At 37.3% G+C, this 22,485-nt stretch overlaps 1 long non-coding RNA gene across 1 annotated transcript; it reads right to left on the bottom strand.

The window, feature by feature from the left end:
- Window positions 1-1,075: 1,075 nt before the first annotated feature.
- LOC140850120 (uncharacterized) lies at window positions 1,076-22,147 on the bottom strand. The gene is made up of 3 exons (XR_012132876.1): window positions 22,061-22,147; window positions 14,081-14,173; window positions 1,076-1,816 (listed from the first exon to the last, which is right to left on the bottom strand). It is a non-coding gene; the product is annotated as an uncharacterized lncRNA (long non-coding RNA).
- Window positions 22,148-22,485: the final 338 nt, after the last annotated feature.

The raw sequence follows: 22,485 nt of genomic DNA, 5'->3' as shown, positions 1-22,485 counted from the left end.
TGAAGATGTTAATATCCTGGACAAGTAATTTCCCTCCAAATTGTTTAGCCTAGACACTGTCTCATACAGAAGAAGATATGTTTTAAAAATTCCCACACAGTTGCTTATAATACCAAGAAATTGTAAACACCTATGAATATATCATGTTACCATTTATAAAAATTTCAAAGTATTACTTTTCTCATACCTATCTAGCATTTTCTTTTGGGGAGGGGAGAGTATTGCCATCATAACAACATTAAGTCTTTCAATATAGTATTTTTTTAAGTCATGTGATGATTTAAAACTATCTTCAACTATGCTATTTACCTCTGGGCAGGAGAGGAGGAAATGCTGCCACAGAGGAGAGAACATGTCCACATAAGAGTAATGTTCTGTCCTCTAGGTTTGTCACTGTATACTCTATTCTTAAATATAGGGTATGGTCTAAATATTTCATACATTTATACTATCTTTTCCCACCTACATTTGGCCAGCTTCTACTTGAAGAAGTCAATGATAACAAGTTGCTACATACCTTCTTTAGGTATATATGGAGGACGACATTATTATAAACATATAAATGTAACAAAACAAAATTTTATTATATTTTATAAAAAGCAATTATTCAGGTTACTTACAAAATTATGAATTTCCACACAAATGATGTCATTAAGTTTAGATGGTTAGTTTACCTGAATCTTTTCATGTTATAACTTTTACTTTCCTACCTAACTTTGAAATTTCAGGGAATAATGAATATTTGTATAATGAGACTGGCCCTTATATTCCTTTGAATAATTTAATCTTAATCCTTACATTTTCTAAAATATATTCACTTGCCTTCAGTTATCAATTGTACTTTGACTGGATAGAAAATAAATAGATTTTGTTTCTTTCATTTACATGGACTTGGCTTTCTATGACTTTAGCATGCAAAATTTCAAGTAAGAAGTCAGATGTTTATAAGATTACCTGAACTTGTGTTAACCTTTTATCCATTTGCAAACTTATAATATTAGGTAGTATCTCTGGAGTTCAAGAATTTCACCAGGATATTGTAGGACTGATATGTGTGTGTGTGTGTGTGTGTGTGTGTATGTGTGTTTAAATTTATTTATATACATATAAATCTTGTTGATCAAACCCTTTCAATCCACAAATTCATATCCTTGTCTTAGATAAAGGAAATTCTCATAATATTTGTTCAATTAGTTGCCCTCATATTTTTCCTCCCTTTGATGTTTGCTCATGTTGTTGATGTTTGTCTTTGGATTTTTCTTCTAAATCTCTCAAATTTTCCCTTAGGATTTCTATCACATTGTTTATTCTAGTTTCTGATTTTTTTTTGCGGAGGATGCTTGAAAACACTTTTATTTATTGGATATTCTCAGGAGGGTCAGTCCTTTAGTTTGGTTTTTCACTATTTTTAAAAATGCATGTTTCATGTCTTTTATTCCCAGAATTTTTTTTGTTTTGTTTTAAGCTCATCTAATTTTCCCTCTTGAAGAATCTAGCAGTTTTCCTTTACTAGGCATCTCTACGTGATATACAACGTGGACTGCCTCCTTTAGGTTACTGGTTTGTGTGTGTGCAGATGTGTATGTGTATGTGTGTATTGTGTGCATGTTTAGTTATGATGGTTTTAAATCCACTAAAACATGTACACATCAGTCCTTTAGGATTTGTCAAGCAGTGGAAAAATAATGTAAGCAGTGAAAGGGAAATATTACCAAGGCAGACTAGTGGTAAATGAACTGGCAACACTGCACTCTTCTCCTAAAGATATAGAGAGATTCTGTGTTCTCTGATCTCTTCGAGCGATGTGTCACCCCTCCTGAAAATACAGGAAGAGAGAGCAATCAGCTACCATTGTTCCTCACCTTAGTTCTGCTCCGATTCTGTCAGTTTAGACAGATTCTTCAAGATACCCATAAACTGTCAGTTCTGGAGAGTCACAGGACTCTGCAGCTGAATGCAATTAGGCATCTTCTTTCCACTTGAACCCTCCAGGAAAAGCAACCTTCTTCTGTACCCTGGGTCACTCAGCCCCCATCTGGGTCCAAGAATTCCTGACTCAGGAGGCATGCAGTCCTGGATTCACCCTCTTGTCATTCCCAATTCAAGTCATTCATTTTGATTTTTTATTCTACTTTCAATAGGGTGTTGAGAGTTTGAGATAGACATATACTTCTAGGGGAATGTTCTTTCCCTAATTATTTTAAATACAGATTATGTGAATATACTTGAAGTAGGACATAATGATTAAATCATATCCTCTATGGGAATACTCTTGTTAAGCATAAAGATTAACCAGTATTAATACTTTATTATCATGTTAGCTAGTATCAACGTTTTTTTCCTCCTTAGGTGCTCTCTTTCACACTCTATTATAGATTATTGCTGGGCTCTAACCATGTCAGGACTTACAAGAGAAGGAAATCTTTATGTTTAAAGTGGAAAGGCACTTAAGACATAGCAAATTGATATTGAAAACTAATCTTGAATCTATGTGATACCTCACAGGCTGTGATTAATCTTGGCCTTTTCTGCAGCTCAATTTTTGTGCTAGATGTTTGTAGATCCTCTCTCTCTTTTTCTCTCCTTACCAGCTCTTTGTACCTATTCACATCCTCTCAAAAGACTGACATCTCCACAACATACATTTCCTTTTCTTTCTCTTCATAGGAAAGAAGCCACATATAAATTTTCTAACCCATGATGTGAACTATTTCTCCTAAAGTTCTTTACCCTTCTGTGAGGAAGTGTTACATCTTGAAAATGTAACTTATATTTTCTTAGGATGAATACAGAAAAAGCCTTGGTGTAAAGATTAAATCCAATAGAGAACTCAACTGACTGGTTTATGTTTTCACATTGACTGCTCAGGAAGATATGGGAAAGAATGTTAGTGTCAGTTCCAGTATATGCTACAGGTCCTGGAGGTAAAAGCAGAGGAAAGCTGAATGAGCTTTAAATGATTTGGGGAAAGAATGGATATTAAGAGTGACATGGTTTAAATGTCAAGAGAAAGAAAATACATTACCTTTTAACAAAAAGCCTGAATTTGAGTCACTGAGGAGATAGATAACTTGTATATTGTCTGATAAAAATAAAATTGATATAAATGAAAGCAACAGAGGAAATATGTGATTTCATATGTATATAAATGGACATAAAAATGTTATTCTCAGATGGGAAAGGTAAGAAGAAAGTTCAAACATACAATAATGATGCTTCCACATTCTAGTGTCAAAGAATTATAGGCCTCTGCTGAATGTGACAAATCCATTATATTTTAAAGCAAGAATTAACAAACTAATGTAGACATTTAAGTTATTATTAACTTCAGAAGAAATGACAAGTAAATACAGAAAATACAATAAACTAAAATTTTATAGTCCTGAGGGTGGAGACAAGATGGCAGCGTGAGTAGAGCAGCGGAAATCTCCTCCCAAAACCATATATATCTATGAAAATATAACAAGAGAACTCTTCCTAGAATAGAGACCAGAGGACACAGGACAACATCCAGACCACATCCACACCTGTGAGAACCCAGCGCCTCACGAACAGGGTAAGATACAAGCTCCAGCCCCGCGGGACCGAGTGCCCCTAACCCTTGCTCCCTATGGGAGGAGAGGAGTGGGAGCGAGGAGGGAAAGGGGGCCCAGGACTTCTAAACACCCAGCCCCAGCCATCCAGACCAGAGCGCAGACACAGTGCATGTGTGGGGTCCTGGATACAAGGAAAACAGGCCAGCAAGGCTGGTGAGTGGGTCCCTGAGGTGGGCACTGGAGAACAAACAAAAGCGAGTGGCCATTTTTTTAAAAATTTATTTTATTTTATTTATTTATTTATTTATTTTTTAGGTGAGTGCTTTTTGGAAGTCTTAAAAGGACAGGGACCCCAATACTAGGGAAACAGGGCAGCAAGATCAATGAGTGGATGCCTGAGGCCAGTGCCTGAGGAATAAGAAAAGCAAGTGTGTGTTTTTTTAAATTATTTATTTAATTTTTTGTTGTTGTTGTTGTTTTGTTTTGGGGAGTGCTTTTTGGAAGTCTTAAAGGGGCAGGGTGGGACACTTAGTCCAGAGGTAGGGAATCTGGGGATCTCTGGGCACTCTAACCCCCTGGGCAGCAGGGAGCAGAGAGGCCCCTTACGGAGATAAACAGCCTCCTGGCTGCGCCCCCTCCAATGGAGCTCCACCATTTTGGAGCAGCAGCCATTGATAGGCAACATGCACAGCAACAGCAGAGATAAATTCCATCACAGCCGGGCAGGAAGCAGAAGGCCTGTCTGCATGCAGCTGCCCAGCACAAGCCACTAGAGGTCGCTGTTTTCCCAGGAAAGGAAGGCCACAAACCAACAAGAAAGGAAGTTCTTACAGCTGTCACTCATGCCAGCTCTGCAAACTATTTCTATCACCATGAAAAGACAAAATTAGAGGCAAACCAAGATCCCAGATGCAACACCAGAGGAGACAGACTTAACCAGTCTACCTGAAAAAGAATTCAAAATATAAATCATAAACATGCTGACAGAGATGCAGAGAAAAATGCAAGAGCAATGGGATGAAGTCTGGAGGGAGACCACAGATGCCAGGAAGGAGATTACAGGAGTGAAACAAACTCTGGAAGGATTTATAAGCAGAATGGATAAGATGCAAGAGGCCATTGAAGGAATAGAAACCAGAGAACAGGAACACATAGTAGCTGACATAGAGAGAGACAAAAGGATCTCCAGGAATGAAACAATATTAAGAGAATTGTGTGACCAATCCAAAAGGAACAATGTCCATATTATAGGGGTACCAGAAGAAGAAGAGAGAGAGAAAGGGATAGAAAGTGTCTTTGAAGAAATAATTGCTGAAAACTTCAACAAACTGAGGGAGGAAATAATCGAACAGACCACGGAAATACACAGAACCCCCAACAGAAAGGATCCAAGGAGGACAACACCAAGACACATAATAATTAAAAAGGCAAAGATCAAGGACAAGGAAAGAGTTTTAAATGCAGCTAGAGAGAAAAAGGTCACCTATAAAGGAAAACCCATCAGGCTATCATCAGAATTCTCAACTGAAACCATACAGGCCAGAAGACAATGGCATAATATATTTAATGCAATGAAACAGAAGGGCTTTGAACCAAGGATACTGTATCCAGCATGACTATCATTTAAATATGATGGTAGAATTAAACAATTCCCAGACAAGCAAAAGCTGAGGGAATTTACATCCCACAAACCACCTCTACAGGGCATCTTACAGGGACTGCTCTAGATGGGAGCACTCCTAAAAAGAGCACAGAACAAAACACCCAACATATGAAGATGGGAGGAGGAGGAATAAGAAGGGAGAGAAGAAAAGAATCTCCAGACAGTGTATATAACAGCTCAATAAGCGAGCTAAGTTAGGCAGTAAGATACTAAAGAGGCTAACCTTTAACCTTTGGTAACCACAAATTTAAAGCCTGCAATGGCAATAAGTACATATCTTTCAATAGTCACCCTAAATGTAAATGGACTTAATGCACCAATCAAAAGACACAGAGCAATAGAATGGATAAAAAAGCAAGACCCATCTATATGCTGCTTACAAGAAACTCACCTCAAACCCAAAGACATGCACAGACTAAAAGTCAAAGGATGAAAAAACATATTTCAGGCAAACAACAGTGAGAAGAAAGCAGGGGTTGCAGTACTAATGTTAGACAAAATAGACTTCAAAACAAAGAAAGTAACAAGAGATAAAGAAGGATACTACATAAGGGTAAAGGGCTCAGTCCAAAAAGAGGATATAACCATTCTAAATATATATGCACCCAACACAGGAGCACCAGCATATGTGAAACAAATACTAACAGAACTTAAAGAGGAAATCGAATGCAATGCATTCATTTTAGGAGACTTCAATACACCACTCACCCCAAAGGATAGATCCACAGGGCAGAAAATAAGTAAGGACATGGAGGCACTGAACAACACACTAGAACAGATGGACCTAATAGACATCTATAGAACTCTACATCCAAAAGCAACAGGATATACATTCTTCTCAAGTGCACATGGAACATTCTCCAGAATAGACCACATACTAGGCCACAAAAAGAGCCTCAGTAAATTCCAAAATATTGAAATCCTACCAACGAATTTTTCAGACCACAAAGGTATAAAACTAGAAATAAATTCTACAAAGAAAACAAAAAGGCTCACAAACACATGGAGGCTTAACAACATGCCTCTAAATAATCAATGGATCAAAGAACAAACCAAAATAGAGATCAAGGAATATATAGAAACAAATGACAACAACAACACAAAGCCCAACCTCTGTGGGACGCAGCGAAAGCAGTCTTAAGAGGAAAGTATATAGCGATTCAGGCACACCTGAAGAAGGAAGAACAATCCCAAATGAATATTCTAACATCACAACTGTCAAAACTAGAAAAAGAAGAACAAATGAGGCCTAAAGTCAGCAGAAGTAGGGACATAATAAAGATCAGAGAAGAAATAAACAAAATTGAGAAGAATAAAACAACAGCAAAAATCAACAAAACCAAGAGCTGGTTCATTGAGAAAATAAACAAAATAGATAAGCCTCTAGCCAAACTTAGTAAGAGAAAAACAAAATCATCACAAATCAACAGAATCAGAAATTAGAACGGAAAAATCACGACAGACTGCACAGAAATACAAAGAATTATTAAAGACTACTATGAAAACCTATATGCCAACAAGCTGGAAAACCTAGAAGAAATGGACAGCTTCCTAGAAACATACAACCTTCCAAGATTGACTAACGAAGAAACACAAAAGTTAAATAAAGCAATTATGAGCAAAGAAACTGAAACGGTAATAAAAAAACTACCCAAGAACAAAACCCCCGGGCCAGACAGATTTACTTCGGAATTTTATCAGACATACAGAGAAGACATAATATCCATTCTCCTTAAAGTTTTCCAAAAAATAGAAGAGGAGGGAATACTCCCAAACTCATTCTATGAAGCCAAAGTCACCCTAATACCAAAACCAGGGAAAGTTCCCACCATAAAAGAAAACTACAGACCAATATCCGTGATGAATGTAGATACAAAAATACTCAACAAAATATTAGGAAACCGAATTCAAAAATACATCAAAAGTATCATACACCATGACCATGTGGGATTCATCCCAGGGATGCAAGGATGGTACAACATTAGAAAATCCATCAACATCATCAACCACAAAAACAAAAAGAAAGACAAAAACCACATGATCATCTCCATAGATGCTGAAATGGCATTCAACAAAATTCAACATCCATTCATGATAAAAACTGTCAACAAAATGGGTATAGAGGGCAAGTACCTCAACATAATAAAGGCCATATATGATAAGCCCACAGCCAACATCATACTGAACAGCAAGAGGCTGAAAGCTTTTCCTCTGAGATCGGGAACAAGACAGGGATGCCCACTCTCCCCACTGTTATTCAACATAGTACTGGAGGTCCTAGCCACGGCAATTTGACAAAACAAAGAAATACAAGGAATCCAGATTGGTAAAGAAGTTAAACTGTCACTACTTGCAGATGACATGATATTGCACATAAAAAACCCTAAAGACTCCACTCCGAAACTACTAGAGCTAATATCAGAATTCAGCAAAGTTGCAGGATACAAAACTAACACACAGAAATCTGTGGCTTTCCTATACACTAACAATAAACTAATAGAAAGAGAAATCAGGAAGACAATTCCATTCACAATTGCATCAAAAAGAATAAAATACCTAGGAATAAACCTAACCAAAGAAGTGAAAGACCTATACCCTGAAAGCTACAAGTCACTCTTAAGAGAAATTTAAGGAGACACTAACAAATGCAAACTCATCCCATGCTCATGGCTAGGAAGAATTAATATCATCAAAATGTCCATCCTGCCCAAAGAAATATACAGATTTGATGGAATCCATATCAAATTACCAGCAACATTCTTCAATGAAATGGAACAAATAATTCAAAAATTTATGTGGAAACACCAAAGACCCCGAACAGCCAAAGCAATCCTGAGAAAGAAAAATAAATTGGCTTGGATCTCACTCCCCAAGTTCAAGCTCTACTACAAAGCCATAGTAATCAAGACAATTTGGTACTGGCACAAGAACAGAGCCACAGACCAGTGGAACAGATTAGAGACTCCAGACATTAACCCAAACATATATGGTCAATTAATATTTGATAAAGGAGCCATGGACATACAATGGCAAAATGACAGTCTCTTCAACAGATGGTGCTGGCAATACTGGACAGCTACATGTAGGAGAATGAAACTGGACCATTGTCTAACCCCATACACAAAAGTAAATTCAAAATGGATCAAAGTCCTGAATGTAAGTCATGAAATCATAAAACTCTTAGGAAAAAACATAGGCAAAAACCTTTTAGATATAAATATGAGTGACCTCTTCTTGAACATATTTCCCTGGGCAAGGAAAAAAACAGCAAAAATGAACAAGTGGGACTATATTAAGCTGAAAAGCTTCTGTACAGCAAAAGGCACCATCAATAGAACAAAAAGGAACCCTACAGTATGGGAGATATATTTGAAAATGACAGATCCGGTAAAGGCTTGACGTCCAAAATATATAAAGAGCTCACCCACCTCAACAAACAAAAAACAAACAATCCACTTAAAAAATGGGCAGAGGAACTGAACAGACAGTTCTCCAAAAAAGAAATACAGATGGCCAATAGAAACATGAAAAGATGTTTCACATCGCTAATCATCAGAGAAATGCAAATTAAAACCACAATGAGATATCACCTCACAGCAGTAAGGATGGCTACCATCCAAAAGACAAACAACAACCAATGTTGGCAAGGCTGTGGAGAAAGGGGAACCCTCCTACAGTGCTGGTGGGAATGTAAATTAGTTCAACCATTGTGGAAAGCAGTATGGAGGTTCATCAAAATGATCAAAATAAACTTACCATTTGACCCAGGAATTATACTCCTAGGAATTTACCCTAAGAACGCAGCACTCCAGTTTGAAAAAGACAGATGCACCCCTATGTTTATTGCTGCAATATTTACAATAGCCAAAATATGGAAGCAACTCAAGTATGGACTAACAGGTACCAAAGGGAAAGGGACTGGGGAGGATGGGTGGGTAGGGAGGGATAAGGGGGGGACATGAAGGGGATGAAGGGGGGTATTAAGATTAGCATGCATAAAGGGTGGGTGGGAGAAAGGGGAGGGCTATACAACACAGAGAAGACAAGTAGTGATTCTACAACACTTTGCTATGCTGATGGACAGTGACTGTAAAGGGGTTTGTGGGGGGGACGTGGTATAGGCGAGAGTCTAGTAAACATAATATTCGTCATGTAATTGTAGATTAATGATAACAAAAAAAAGAAAGAAAAGGGGGATTACTCCCTGATAGTATAAAACTAACTGCAAATCAAGGATTAATGCATGCTTTAAATATCCTTAATTTTGATAATTTAAAGGTGTCAGATGATCAGCTATAGAAGTACCTTTTCCTGATAATATCCCTTTCTCTTAAAAAAAAAAAAGCAGTTCCTATGTGGTGACCTCCAATAAGTTCTTCACAATGGTATAAAGGGCATATCAAAGTGTGGGCAAAGGGTCTGTTTGTGTTTATACAGAGGATCAAAGCCTAATTTGGTTACCCAGAAAATGAACTAAGACATGATATGAAGAAGAAGTTCCAACATCAACATACTCTGGAAGAGTCATTCCAGAAGATGATCATCAAAAAACGTTAACAAGATCCTGGCACTGTTGCAGTTGTAACTGCATTCATCCCACTGGTTCCTGGAATTCCCATTGGAATGAAGAAGGAGATATCTAAGCTGGCCTGTGCATACAGTAAAATAACAAATTTGACTGGTTCTATCCTGTTGGAACTCAACCAAGAATTAGGAGAAGTGCAAGTTGCAGTGCTCCAAAATCTTGAGACTACAGACTATCTACTGTTTAATGAACACATGGGATGTGAACAGTTCCCAGGAATGTGTTGTTTTAAATTGTCTGATTTTTCTCAAACTATTCAAATTCAGTTAGACAATATCCATCATATCATAGAAAAGTTTTCACAAATGCTTAGGGTGCCTAACTGGTTTTCTTGGTTTCACTGGAGATGGCTGGTAATTGTAGGTCTGCTTTGGTTATGTAACTATAGTCCTATTATGTTAATGTGTGTGTGCAATTTAATTAGTAGTTTAAAACCTATACATGCTTAAGTTACTCTACAAGAAGATATGTCAAAGAAATAACCAATCTTCCCATGTTTTCTTCCGTCTGCTACTTCTATAGCTTCTCTTCTTCCTTCATAATTACAACCCCTAAGTAGAATTCGCGCCTCATATCGAAATTACCGAGTATCATAATTCCTCCAAGTGGTAAAGATACCTCAAGACAAATGCTGGGCATAAAAGCCACAGGGCATAAATCTGCAAAAAAGTAAAAAGCTAATCTTTTCAAACAATATGGCTTCTCTCTCACTTGCCGAATTTACATTTCCCTGTATGGCCCCGGAAGATGACTGGTTAGCCAGAGACGGGTAAGATTCCTCAAGGGAGGAACAACCTAAGACAGGCACAGTCACAGGGGGGCCATCAGGTGAGAAATTGGGGATCAACAGAGGTGAGGCTTAGAAGCTCACCTCCCCTGTTTTGAGAGAAATCTTCTGCATCTGTGGATGTTTTGTTGCCCTTGTCTAGCTTGGATTAATAGTCTATAGGCACACACCTGATCATCTACATTTGCCCTCTTAGAGCGCTAAACTATGTTTTCTACCTTTATCTTGCGTCTATCTACCACTTCAGCATTTTATTAAAAAAAAAAAAAAAAAAAAAAAAAAATAATAATAATAATAATAATAATAATAATAATAATGGAGAAATGTGGGATTCACATATAAGTCAAGTATAAAAATCGAACAAATATTCATATTTGACCTGATTGTTTATAGTTCATAATGCGCGATCAAAACCGAAAGTTTCTGTGACAACTGCCCTTGTACTGTTCACCATGTAAGAACTTGTTCATTGTGCTTCAGAAGATTGGAGACTGATGAGAATTAGGCTTGGGGTGGATTAATGATTGTGCATTGAGTCCCCTGTATAGAATTTTATCGTTGTTAACTGTTAACCATATGATCAATAAACATGAGACATGCCCTCTCAAAAAAAAAAAACGTAACTACCAATAGCCTACTATTGACCAGAAGCCTTACTAGAACATATACAGTTGATTAACACATTTTGTGTATGTTTTATGTGTTATATACTGTATTCTTACCATAGAGTAAGCTGGAGAAAATTTTTTTTCGAATTGTCGCATATCTCCAAAAATGTTTCCAATATATTTATTGAAAAAATTCCATGCGTAAGTAGACACTCACAGTTCAAACCTATGTTGTTCAAGGGTAAACATGTAGATCATTACGTTTTGAAAAATGATTAAGAAGTTTATAGAAAGGGAAATACAGCTCCAATTAGATCCAGACCATTTCTTGGCCAAGCTCACTAATGTCACATAGATGGAGAGAAGGTTGCCTGATTATTTATTGTGAAAACATCACTGGTTCATGAAAGCAGAAAACCTATCTTTGTGCAGAAGCTAGACATTATGATTCCACCAACAGATTGATTCAAATCAGGCATATTGATAGCTGTGCTTTTCTATAGGGTACAGACTCATATTTGGAGTTTTTTAAATGTTATTTATTTTGTCTCCTATTCCATTCAGTAGTCCTTCTGGTCAGATAAGCAACTTTCCTGTCAAACACCTTCTTCCCTGAATTTATGATATGGGCTACCTCACTCAAAAGACACTCATGTTGGAATCATAGATGAGAGACCAGAAAACCAAATTCCATTTTTTATATTAACTTTGTAGATTTCCTTGTGGTGTCAGTCAAAAAAAAAAAAAAATTATAGTCCCAAGGCAGTTTAAAAAAGCTCAGGTAATTGAAGAACCAGTGATGTCCTGATAAAGGACCTCCACAACATACTAATTTCTTAGTGAGGCATCATGTTTTTCCATTGCATGAGAGGCTACAGTAGCCTAGCATCATTTCGGGAATTTCCAGCTAAAAATCCCTGGACACAGCAAAAATCCCTGGGTCAGCCCCAGTACTAGAGAAAAATGTGGGCTGTCATGGAGATCTACAGTGTGGTGACTATAGTCAATTATATTATATTGCATGTTATGTAACTTTATATGGTGAAGGGGGCAACTAGAATTGTGATCATTTCACAGGGTGTGCAAATATTGAATCTTGTTGTGCACTGGAAACTAATATAATATTTTATGTAAATTATACCACATTTAGAAAGAAAGAAGGGAAATAAAAGAAAATATAGACTGCCTAGGCCTAAACCTCTCTGAGTGACTTCACCAAGTGCATTATAATAAAGTTTCTTTTGTTTTTTTTTTCTGTCTAGTCAATGGTAAAGCGAGTAGTCTCCATTGAGAGTTTATAGGGGTTTGCTATGGAATGAGATCATGTTTGTCTGGGAAGAATTCTATGTATTATATAGGAAAAATTTGGGTTGATGCAAAATTTAGCGCAGACTATATATTGATAATTTACTATGGATAGAGCAATAGACTAATCATTATGAATGATACAAATATGAGTGTATGTATATATATATATACATACATATATATACATACATACATACATATATATATATACATATAATTTCTGAATTCTAAGGACTCATAAACTAGTCAGTGATGTCGACATTTAATAGCGGTGTGCAGACACAATGTCTTCAACTTAAAAATAACAACAAGGTATAAAAGTGGTGATCTGGAAGTGATTTTTAATGACATTAAGCATGGGTTAGATCTGAAGAATGGTGGAACTCTGGTGGGCAAATGTGTAGGAGCAGACCTGGAAAAGCTGTGGCCACAAAAAACATCTGGATGTATGAAGGTATTAAGGATGAAGAAGAAGCAATAGAAATGACTTCAGAGATACATGAAATACTTAAACTGTGAAATGCTTTGCATATCTGGCAGATGGCTTTGGAGATTTTGAATCATTAGGATTTAGGATTTTGTTTTTAGAATACAGTTGAGGCAACATAAAAGATAAAGGATAAGAAAGAAGTAAAATATGGAGGTATAAGGGAAGGAAGAATTCATCATCATCATCCCAACTTGAAGGAAAGAAAAAAATGGATCTAGAGAGATGACTTTTCAAACTAGTTATCAAGTGGCATAGTTGAGATGCAAACGTGGGTCAGTCTAAATCAAAACTCGTGTTCTCTCTGCCGTATCCAGGTGTCTTTAGGGAAGCTGGTCACACAGCCTTTATATAGCCGTTGATTAAGCCTTTTCTTTACTACAGATAAGTGGATTTGGATGACAATGAATGTGAGCCCGCAGAGGGAAGAGCAAGAGGGACTCCATTTTAAGTTATATCTCCATCTTGAGGCTTAAAGGTCAAAAGAAAAAATTTATAGAACGTCTTTTAAAAAAAGAATTCATGGTAAGCCACTTCCCAGCCATAGTGAGTCAGGGAAAAATGGAGTGGGATGGGGGCGATAGGGGGGTAGACTCTGTCTAGTTACAGCAGGATAAAGGCCCCGGGAAAGGAAAAAACAGCTGCAGTGGACCATCCTTGGTTTTTTAGCTAGCAGAGTGGCACCGGCATGGCAAATTTAAAAATATAGACACTTACAATGAGGTTAGTTGAAACAATGAACAGTATATCAGCGAGAACCAAGAGAAATTAGGCAACCCAGCTCAGTTTGAGAAGTAGACCCCTAGACAAAGCCCAGACTCAGGCACTCTTTGCCCCCTCCCAGAACATGTTGGGCGCTCCGTACTGTCACTTTCTCTAAATAAAAAAGGCCTTTTTTTTCCTTCTTGCCTACTTTAAGCATTTACAAAATTCATTCTTTCAATCTGCAAACACGAACCCAGTATCAAAATGATCAACAATCAACCAGTCATATCTTAAACCAAACACAGTCCCAAAGATCAGTGACCAGTCCCTGTTTTTGCAAGGAGAACCAGTATCTTGAGGGAGAAATAAAAAATTACAGAAATTCTTTGGTGTCAGCTTACCTTACAGAAACATCAAAGAAGGAGGTCCCAGACCATGTTCTGAAAGAGCCAGTGAGCCAACGCCTGCTGACCGTGACGTGGTGCCACCAGAAGCTGAATAAAGAAGATGACATCATGAGATAATTCATCAATGCCGTTCCTCCCAGACCCTCACCCTCTGAAACTTCCTTTTGTAAGCCTGTCTTGCCTGAGAGAATCAGCCCCGGGTAAGTTCACTCTAGACTCAGTGAGACCAAGAAATGACAATGGAATGTTCTTGGGGTAAAAGGGTTTATACCTGGCTTTACTCTTCTGGCAGTAGGTTGAGGAATAGAATCACATCTGCATCCAGCAGTCTGCACATCCATAATCTACCTCCATCTCTGCTTCTGCCCAGAGAACTGGGAAGAGCTCTTTACATACTGACTCATTCAGTAATAGCTCAGTGCCAACAGGCACTGTTGCTCAACCACCTAGCAGCAAGCCAGTTACATCATCATGTAGTTTAGGTTCAGTTGAGGATCCTGGACATAGGAACTTCAGTTTTCCCCACAATACTCAATTTCAAAAGGCAATTTCAACTCTGATATATAAAAAACTTGTGTTTTGCCAGTGGGTATCAGCCCCAGACAAGTTCACTATGGATTCAATAAGACCAAAGAAATGACAGTGGAACAGTCTTGGGGTGAAAGGGTTTATACCCAACTTTATTCCCACTGTGGCAGGTCAATCACAAGAATCCTATCCACTCAGAGTGAATCTGCATTCAGCAAGCCGGTCTCTGCCTCTGGGCCTCTCTGCCTGTGCCTCCCCTCTGCCACAGTCATCTCAGTGTCTGTCCTCGGCACTGCCACCACTCCAATCTCCACTTTCCTGCAGCCTTGCAGCTGTGCCACCATGAGAATCCTGGCCAAAGGAACCTTCACTTTATCCAAAACTTGGTATTCATCATTCTCATCCTTATGCTAAGAAAAAAGCTAGACAATATGAAAATACACAACTTTTCTTGTATTCTTCAGAGAAATGAGTTTGCAGAGCAAACCAGTGCCCTCAAATTTGGATACATAGGTGCATATAAGAAAACAAAGTTGAGGTCTGTTTACCTGGAGCAAAAGCCAGTGGAGTTGTTAGCTGGTTGGGACTCACAGACTGCTGGAGGCAGGACTAGCACAGAGTGGGGAACTCCATGGGCTCTGCAGTCTGGGAGGGGAGGCACACTGTTGCAGGCTTTACCTCCAGGAACCTCAAGTTCTCAGAGTGAAAAGCCAAAAGTATCCTCTCAGCATGAGAGGAAAAGTAACCATCTGGAAAAATCTCCTGAGGACTCTATAATAAAGGTGTCATGACCCAGGTGCTAAGCCTTTAGGAGAGTCACATCTCACCTGGAGGGAAGGGCATTCATTGAATTACAGCTATTACCAAATCTTTCTGTCTCTTATAAAAGAGGGAGGGTGGAGGGAAAAATAAGAAACACTTGTGAAGGGCTCACTCTAGCTCAAGGACCCTCCAAAGGAATTCAGTATAATTGTAAGATAATAAAAGCTTCCCCTCCCCCACATTTCACTACCACATCAACAGAGGTCTGGTAGAATAACAGTGGGTTACAACTAAAAGCCACACTACATGCTCCCTATATGAAGAAAATTCTTTATACAGAACAACAAGGACAAGAGGAGAGGCACAAACACAGAAGCTAGACTATAGATACAGCAAGTATTGTAGCCCAGCTCCTAGCAATTCACTTCAAATAGCCTCAGTTATGCTCACACTAGCGGCTCTTATCGCAGCTTCTGTGACCTGGCACACTATGTCTAGCTTTTAGAAAAGAGAAAATATTAAAATAAAGAAATTTAAAGGTAATAAAGAACTTACTATGAAGAGACAAAGCAAACAACAGAACCAGATTCAGTTATGACACAGTGTTGGAATTGTAAGATGGAGAGTTTAAAATAACTGACTAATATATTAATGTGTCCAGTAAAAAAAAGTAGACAACATGCAAAAGCAGTTGTATAATGTAATCAAAGAGATGGAAATACTAAGAATGAAATGGAAATGCTAGAAATGAAAAAAAAAAGAAAAGCTCAAACAACAACACTGACAGAAATGAAGAATGTGTTTTATATGTTTCATCAGTTAGTTGGACATGGCTGAGGGAAGGATCAGGGAGCTTGCAGAAATACAAGAAACTTTTCTGAAGTACAAGGATAAAAAAGAATGAGAAAAAAAAATCAGAATATCCAAGAACTCTGGGACAATTTAAAAAGATGTAAATCTACATATAATTAGAATATCAGAAGAAGAAAGAATGAAACAGAAAAAAATTTTTGAAATAATAGTTGAAAGTTTCCAACATTAACAAGAGACAATGAACCACGGATCCAGGAAGCTCAGAGAGATCAAGAATAAATACTTTTAAATGTGCATTAAAGTAGTCTGAGAAAATCTTGAAAGAACTGGGGAGGAGGAAGGGGAGGTGGAGAAAGAGGGTACCTTACCTACAGAACATAAGCAATAATAATTATATCAGTCCTCTCATCAAAAATGATGCAAGGATCATGAGAATGGAGTGAAACATATTTAAAGGTTGAAAGAGAAAAAGACCTACCTGGAATTCTATAATCCAGCAAAATTATTGTTCAAAAGTGAAGGAGAAATAGGCTTTTCCAGAAACAAAGGGTGATGAACCATTTGGAAACCATATTTCCTTTGAAGGCTAGATCTCTACATTTGCTTAGCAGTCATTTATGAAATAATTATATATTTGACTTTTCCTGTGCTCACACAATACCTTACAAATTCACATTTTGTTAGTTTCTAAGATTGCTTTTCCCTGGACCAAAACTACCCACAGAAGCCAGAAGGCATGTATGTAAATGTATTATGCACAGATATGATTGTTACATAAAATACAGATGCCTAGCTAACACTTGGTTTCATATAAACAACAATTAATATTTAAGTATGTCTCATGCAATATTTGGGATGCACTAATAATAAAAACATTTTGTTGATTATATGAAATTGAAATGTAATTGAATGTCCAATATTTTCATCAGCTAAATATGGCAAGCCTACAAATAGAAGAAACATCTCTCAGCCTCAGTAACACCCACATCATCACAAAAATATGCCTCACAGACTAGCCCCTAGCAGGTAGCATTAATTAGAATTATCAGGTTTTTCCTAATAGTTCATCATACTTTATATCTGTACATATGTCACCTATCACCAGTAGGAGAATCCTCCCATGTCATTATGAAAACTCATGCTCTCTGATGAGCATATTTTTCTATAACTTCAACTTTTGCTTATTTTAAAATATATATACACATATATTTTATTCTAACTGAAATTTTCCAAATTCTCCTGATTCGGATTTAACTGTGTCCCCATCAAATGGCAGCTATTAATTTTTCATCACATACCAATCAACATAGGGAATATAATTGAGGTAAATGAGCTACTTTCTTTTCGCAACTGCATATTATTTTTCTGTCATTTATGTACAAATCTGGGCTTTTTGAAGCATGTGCCATCAGCTATACTAATCATATACTCCAGTCTATCAAGTTCAAGGTTACTTACCCTTTTCAACTGAACATATTAACACTTTCCTTTTCTTCTTCATTGCCATCATTATTTTAAAGTATCAATTCCCATATTTCAACATCATGTAGAATATCCATTCAACACCCTAACCTCTCCATTTCTTAATCTTATACCAATAGACTTCACCAAACTTACCTATTTCCAAAGTCTTATACTAAGCCAGAGTTTCTTATCATCTTGCTGTGTTATATATCTGTGCCATTATTAAGATACAGATGTATCCCTAATCCTAATGGCTTCAGTCACAAGAGCAGCTCAATAAGACTGTGAAGGCCAGACCCCAGGATGGAGGAAGGTATGTTGACCTCATTTTGCCATATGTACGTTTTAATTTTGTATGTATGTCCTCAATAGAAACATTTGGGAAACAATTACTTAGTTTAACATTAACTGTACCACCTCCTAATATTGATTTCAGACATTGTACCCTTAAGTCACTGCTCACATATTCTAAAAACCTCCCTAACAATTTTCAGTCTAACTGGATCTACCTACCAATGGACTCCCACATTTATGTTTTTCCATTGCCCTTCTATCCTTACTACTCTCCCTACTAGAGGAGATTCTACAGTCTGACACTGTGATCACTCTCTTGAATACATCCAGAGTTCCCTGGTCCCACTCTCCCTTGTTGTTTACCAACCTTACTTCAAAATAGTTGAGCATAGTTAAAAAAAAGAGAGAGAAACCCAAGCTCACATGTCCCAAGTGGAATATGTAATATCAAGTCACAGCACTGTCAGCAGTCTTTCTTCCTGTCTCACTTCATTCCCCATTCAGTCATGCACTTTCTGACTGTATCTCATTTCTCTGCTCAAAACTTCAAACTCTCTTCCCTTTACCTATTATTGTTTTTTTCTGTCACTTCTTAATTTGTCAAGTGATCAAAAAGTACTAGAAGTGATCTAATTTTTATTTCCACCAACTACAGTAGCCAAACAGTAGCCATGTAATTTAACTATCCTGTCTGTAATGATGACTCATTTTGGCTTCTGTAGTAGGTTCTAGGGATACCATAAGAAAGTGGGTTGCTTTAAACACAGTTCCGAAGAGTTAGAACTTCTATGTATCTTTCAGGAGACACAATTCAACCCCTAACAGCTTCTGATAAGGAGAAATTCATCTACTTCACTTTGAATTCCAACCTCTCCCCTCCCTGGCTCTTAGATCATATCCAGAGGGAATCACACATGCTGACACCCATCACAAAGTTCTCAGTGTAAATAGTACTTGTTAAATAAATAATCTCTCCAGATACTATATATACCAACAGCTATAAATCAATTAAAAACCCCTTATTCAAAAGAAGGACAAAAACCACATGATCATCTCCATAGATGCTGAAAAAGCATTTGACAAAATTCAACATCCATTCATCATAAAAACTCTCAAGAAAATGGGTATAGAGGGCAAATACCTCAACATAATAAAGGCCATATATAACAAACCCACAGCCAACATCATACTTAACAGCAAAAAGCTGAAAGCTTTTCCTTTAAGATCAGGAACTAGACAAGGATGCCCATTCTCCCCATTTCTATTCAACATAGTACTGGAGGTCCAAACCACAGCAATAAGACAACACAAAGAAATAAAAGGAATCCAGATTGACAAGGAAGAAGTTCAACTGTCTCTGTTTGTAGATGACATGATATTGTACATAAAAATCCCTAAAGAATCCACTCTAAAACTAGTAGACCTAATATCTGAATTCAGCAAAGTTGCAGGATACAAAATTGATATGCAGAAATCTGTGGCGTTCCTATACACTAATAATGAACTAGCAGAAAGAGAAATCAGGAAAACAATTCCATTCACAATTGCATCAAAAATAATAAAATACCTAGGAATAAACCTAACCAAGTAAGTGAAAGACCTATACTCTGAAAACTACAAGACATTCATGGGAGAAATTAAAGAAGATACCAATAAATGGAAACACATCCCATGCTCATGGATAGGAAGAATTAATATTGTCAAAATGCCTAAAGCAATCTATAGATTCAATGCAATTCCTATCAAAATGCCAACAGCATTCTTCAACAAACTAGAGAAAATTATTCTAAAATTCAAATGGAACCACAAAAGACCCCGAATAGCCAAAGCAATCCTGAGAAGGAAGAATAAAGCTGGGGGGATTATGCTCCCCAACTTCAAGCTCTATTACAATGCCACAGTAATGAAGACAATTTGGTACTGGCACAAGAACAGACCCATAGACAAATGAAACAGACTAGAGAGCCCTGATATAAACCCAACCACATATGGTCAATTAATATATGATAAAGGACCCATGGATATACAATGGGGAAATGACAGCCCCCTTACCAGCTGTTGTTAGCAAAACTGGACAGCTACATGCAAGAGAATGAAACTGGATTATTGTTTAACCCCATACACAAAAGTAAACTCAAAATGGATCAAAGACCTGAATGTAAGTCATGAAACCATAAAACTCTTAGAAGACAACATAGGCAAAAATGTCCTGAATATAAGCTTGAGCAATTTCTTCCTGAAGGCATCTCCTTGAGCAAAGGAAACAAAAGCAAAAATGAACTCATGGGACTACATTAAATGAAAAAGTTTCTGTACGCAAAGGACACTCTCAAACCAAAAGGCATCCTACACTATGGGAGAATATATTTGTCAATGACATATCCGACAAGGGGTTAACATCCAAAATGTATAAAGAACTCACATGCCTCAACACCCAAAAAGCAAATAACACGATTAAAAAATGGGCAGAGGATATGAAGAGACAGTTCTCCACAGAAGAAATCCAAATGGCCAACAGGCACATGAAAAGATGCTCCACATCACTAATGATCAGGGAAATGCAAATTAAAACCACAAGGAGATATCACCTCACATCAGTAAGGATGGCCAGCTTTGAAAAGACTAAGAACAACAAATGTTGGCGAGGATGCAGAGAAAGGGGAACCCTCGACACTGCTGGTGGGAATGTAAGCTAGTTCAACCATTGTGGAAAGCAGTATGGAGGTTCCTCAGAAAACTGAAAATAGAAATACCATTTGACCCAGGAATCCCACTCCTTGGAATTTACCCAAAGAATACAACTTCTCAGATTCAAAAAGACATAGGCACCTCTATGTTTAATGCTGCACTATTTGCAATAGTCAAGGTATGAAAGCAACCTAAGTGTCCATCAGTAGATGAATGGGTAAAGAAGAGGTGGTACATATACAAAATGGAATACTATTCAGCCATAAGAAAGAAACAAATCCTACCATTTGCAACAACATGGATGGAGCTGGAGGATATTATGCTCAGTGAAATAAGCCAGGTGGAGAAAGACAAGTGCCAAATGATTTCCCTCATTTGTGGAGTGTAAAAACGAAGCAAAACTGAAGGAACAAAATAGCAGCAGACTCAGAGACTCCAAGAAGGGACTAGTGGTTACCAAAGAGAAGGGGTGTGGGAGAGTGGTTGGCGAGGGAGGTAGAAGGGGACTGAGGGGTATTATGTTTAGTACACATGGTGTGGGGGATCACGGGGAGAACAGTGTAGCACAGGGAAGGCACATAGTGGATCTGTGGCATCTTGCTGCACTGATAGACAGTGACTGCATTGGGGTAGAGGTGGGGACTTGATAATATGGGTAAATGTAGTGACCACATTGTTTTTCTTGTGAAACCTTCGTAAGAGTGTACATCAATAATACCTTAATGAAAAAATTTTAAAAAACCCTTATCCTCTCAAAATCTTTAGAAACAATTCTTTATGTTAATTTGTCTCTACTTCAGCACCTCCTATTCTTTCATCATCTATGACCAACTAGATTTCTTTTCTCTAACATTAAGCCAAATCCATGCTGTCCCAGTTGCTAATGTCCTCCACCATGTCTAAGGTCAAAGCCACATCTTTAAATGCAATCTACATGTGTTAAAACTCTCTATTCAACTACTTTCTATACTTGATGCATAGGACATAACACTCTGGTTTGCTACTTATTTCAGGGGTATTTTTTCTTTTTTTTTCTTTCTTCACTTCTCCTTTTTGAACTCTCTGGCACACCATTGTAGTAGTCCTTCAAAGCTCCTCTTTTCTTGACCCAGTCTAACTGCAGGTAATTGCATCTATCTGCATTCTAACCCTGTTGCATTCTAAATTTATGACCCGCCCTTACACAGTCCTTGAGCTCAAATCTATCAGAATCTCAATACCAACATATCCACAATTAACCTTTGACTTCTTCCATAAATATGCAAATTGTCCCTATTTCATAAATGACACTACTATTCTGTTACTGAAGCCCTATTAAAGCCATTTAATATTCATGAGGGAAGTTATATTCGTATAAGAGGAAAACTGGTGAAAACCAAAGACACAGATAATATCTTGTAAAAGTCAAAGAAATTAAAGCATTACCTTTAAAAGTGTGCAAAAGTGTCTTACAACTGTTTGTTTAGCTAAAATAGTGCAAGTCAGAAACCAAGGATTGATGGAATAAAACCTGAAATAAATGGAAAAAAATAGATTAAAACCAATTATATAAATTTTTACATTTGATTTAAGCACTAAATCTTTAAATTATAATTAAAGACCATTACATCAGATTTAAAAACCGAATATATACCATATCTGGGTCACATCTTAAATACAAGCTCACAAAAGTCAATAGTAGAACTAAGAAAGATGTACTACAGGAATGCCAGTTGAAAGGAGACTGGTATTGCTATGTTGAAATGAGAAGAGCAATAAATGTTACTAAGATAAAGAGGAAAACAATTATAAAAAAGGGTCAATTTAAAACTAAGTCAAAGCAATCATACATTTACATGCATCCCGTAATA

This window comes from Manis javanica, chromosome 6, assembly GCF_040802235.1.
Source record: "Manis javanica isolate MJ-LG chromosome 6, MJ_LKY, whole genome shotgun sequence".
NCBI classification, from domain to species: Eukaryota; Metazoa; Chordata; class Mammalia; order Pholidota; family Manidae; genus Manis; species Manis javanica.
This window is presented reverse-complemented; position numbering and strand designations above follow the sequence as displayed.